This window comes from Anser brachyrhynchus (genome assembly GCF_964034855.1).
Source record: "Anser brachyrhynchus genome assembly, chromosome: 2".
NCBI classification, from domain to species: domain Eukaryota; kingdom Metazoa; phylum Chordata; class Aves; order Anseriformes; family Anatidae; genus Anser; species Anser brachyrhynchus.
In genome coordinates this window covers 22,120,025-22,123,672 of record NC_137695.1, presented here as the reverse complement: position 1 = coordinate 22,123,672, position 3,648 = coordinate 22,120,025, and positions in this window count along the sequence as shown.

Genomic DNA, 3,648 nt, shown 5'->3' with positions numbered 1-3,648 from the left:
AGACCACTGTTAGTGACCAACCTTTTTCCTAGTCCTCAGGATTGTCTGGCTGACATTCCTCCCAGGAATGTCATGAGACAGTAGTGAGGAAGGATAGCTTCCATATTTTAAGCATGCTGGTCTGCCTGCATACCCAGTATTTCTCCTTCATACGTACTTCATGTAATGATGTTGCATAGCACAGAAAAAGAAAAAAAAAAAAGAAGATGAAGATACAGGCTATGCTGAAAAAGACGGCATGAGAAAGATAGGAGACAGAACCAAATTAGCTGCCAGAACTATTTACACATGGCACCCGAAACCCCGAGTAGCTTTACTTCTGCTGCTTGAAATGTTCATGCTCTCAAGATGGAATCAGATCAGTCTAAGGAGCTGTTTCTTCCAAGAAGTTCTTGGCGCCTCAGAAGTAAACTTCGTTAAAACACTAGAGAAAGGTGTTAATTTTTTTAACATGTAAAAAGCAGCACCTGCCAACACATAGTGTGCCCAGAGATGAAACACAGAACAGATACACAGGGAAGCACGTCTCATGTAATTTCTCAATACCTTGGGCTAAACAGCAAGCTTGTTCCAGTCACAAGCACAGCAGCCATCTAGGAGTGACTCTGACTCAGAAACACACTGTCTCTTCTTCAGTTCCCTAAACATACACCCTACATACCGTCCTCAGCACATGACTAAAGCTGGCCACTCTTCACCTCACCCAGAATTTAATGTTAGCTCCATTGTTCTCTGCTGACTTTGTCCTCTGCAGGCTGGAAGCAGGACACTCTGCCCCCTGCTGCTTCTGGTCACCCAAGCAGTGAGGGCTGAAGAGTAAGATGCGCTGTCAGATCTTGCAGCATGAAAATGAAATGTGCCACAGACTTGCTCTAAGGCGAGAAGGAAACTTTACAAACAATATGAAGGTGATTGAGCTATCTCCAACTTAGCGCTCTTTAACAGCTGAAGGATTGGAGCTGGGGGAGTGAAACAACAGAACTGACAAGAAATGGCTGCCATTTACAAGAGATCTTGTGATTGTTCAATTTCTGTCAGCAGCCTGCACGGATCAGAAGGATGCAAGACAAAAAGGGAAGCATGCTTAAATACAGAATGCATTGAGAAAGAAACCCTGAAGTATAATTCACACTTCAGACAGGAGGTGAAATCACTGTAACCTTTCCCATAAATATTTGTAGCTAAGTGTTAAAACTAATGTTCAAGGAAGTGGACAATAAAACTGCCATAAACTCAAGGAACTCACACCACAAGCCAACCACACAAGCATATTCAGTAGATAATATCATAATAATATGTAAGTAACTGTACACATGGAAAAAGCAGACAAACAAAAACCCCAAACCTCTTCACACAAAACAGACATTCAGGAGGTAATCACACTCATTAAAAAATCAGTCTTGAATATTTTATCTTCAACCTGCAGTCATTGGGAGGATGAAGGTATCTCTCCAGAACCTAGCAGTTGCATCAATTTAGCCATACCATAATGCAGCATTCTTCCAGCTGTGCACTGTGGACTACTGCTGACTCATAACAAAGCAGGGCACTAAGAGAACCAAAAATCTTCTAAATCATACACTCATTCCTCCCCACACACAAACACACACAAGAAGTGGGAAAACAAAAATAATCATTCAAAAAGTACCTTAACTTTGGTTTCATGGCAAAAGAAAAATATCATGGCAACACTGTCTAATGTGGCTTTTACAATGAGAGAACCTTTCCATTTAAAAGGGTTCAGAAATGGAGAAACTTCTTTTTTTTTTTTTTTTCTGAGCTGAGTAGCACACAGTAATAACACATTTCTATCAGTCACTAATTATGTCTATTGTTTTTTTTCAAAAAAAACTTTCAATATTATGTATGAACATAGTGAGAATTACAACAGCAGACAACAGCAGACACTGCCTATGGATTAAACAGAGCTGAACAGGCAGACCCAAGATCTGAGCCACTTTTCCTGTCTTGAAAAAAGTTAGTTTGTGTCTCTGCTTTCTTGCTGTTAGCCCGAAGATATTATCAACTTCTTTAAGATTCACTACCATCATATTTAGTAACTGGGCATCTTTCTCCATTTTCCCAAATCTGAAAATATTATGCTTGATATTATAGTAGTAAGCACAGAGAACAAATAAATAAGTTAATTAATCCACATTTGATTAAATGACCATTTGTGCTTAGAGTTGATAGACTGAGAATGTCCCAAGGTGTTCATAGCTCATGGTTAGGTGAAGGTTTTGTATAGGAAGTTTCTGCATAGTTTCTGTACAGGAATCCTAGAGGATTTTTTTTCAGGATCATTTTGTTCTGGGAGACAGGTCATTTCATTAGTTTACTGGCTACAATGAAGAGACTGGACAGTAAAATCAACTGAGGTCATCGCAGATGATCACTATAAAAGACCCCTTCTGAAAAAAAAATCTGGATTTTCACTTTCAGCAATATCACCTCTTTGAATGCAAACGGGAGCCAGTTCCGGCTTCTACTTGGCTGCGAGATCCGCCAGTTGAAATTCAGTCTCTGTTTTCTCACAGAGTGAATCTCAATCTTAATGGTCTTCCCAGAACTAATTTAGACAATATTGTAATTTACTGCCTTCAGTACTCAATTTTCTTTCTTTCCTTCATGATGTGAAGGTCTCATTCCATTATACAACGCAATTTCAAACTAGATTACGAGACACATCCATTTGACTACACACCCAGGACTACAGACCCACTTCAGAGGGCTTGGAGTGTGAAGTAGTATACCCATCTGAATCTCTTTTTGCTTGTCATTTGCAATTTGTTCTAGTGAACCTGGAACAGCCACTTAAGGGCAGGCAAAGTGCCATTTTATGAGAGTGGTATGTACACAGACCGCCAAGAGACTACATACAAAAATCAAAGTTACTCAGTGACAGCAGCATTCCACGCCAGGAATGTCAAGGCAGCTGTGAGGGCTGATCTACCCTGCCTATTTTTAATGAGATGTGTCATTGGGCCTAGATTAATTTCAGAAATAAAAGATACTTCTGCAGATAAGTGAAGAGAGATTGTATGACTCTGCTGAATTCAGATTAGTATAATGCAACAGCAGTGTACTGCTGGAGATTTTCTGGTCTTTTGGTGCATTCTTCACGGAGCAGTGATGGGTGCAGCCACTGCAAAGCTGCGAGGCAGGTGAGCCACCATGCAACAGCATTTGCTCTCTATCAGACGATGCTAACAAGGAGGCCACAGTTTACTTTTTTCTTGCTAAATCTAGATTTACACAGAATATATGAACGGTTATGTCCCGGCACACTCCTGCTGAGACCAGTGGACATTCTTCCATTAACTCCTATAGAAATCACGCTGGTTTAACCTTGGTAGTGGGCCAGGACAAATAAATCCCCTCTTATAAATTTAGATCAGAAGTCCACTTCTGCGACTTTCAGATTAGGAGATCTTAGTCTGCATTATAATACCTCTGACTAACAGGATTTAGCCTCTATATGCAGTTAAGCTCCTTGGGGTTACAACCACTTGATTCCTAATTCAAAAGAAGTAGGTGTGAATGCTCACATACTGCTTTATCTTACTGTCATGGCAACAAAATCCTCATAGCTGCAATGTCGTTGTTAGCTATGTAGCAAAGGACAGCCAGAGGATGTTCGCTGCCTGC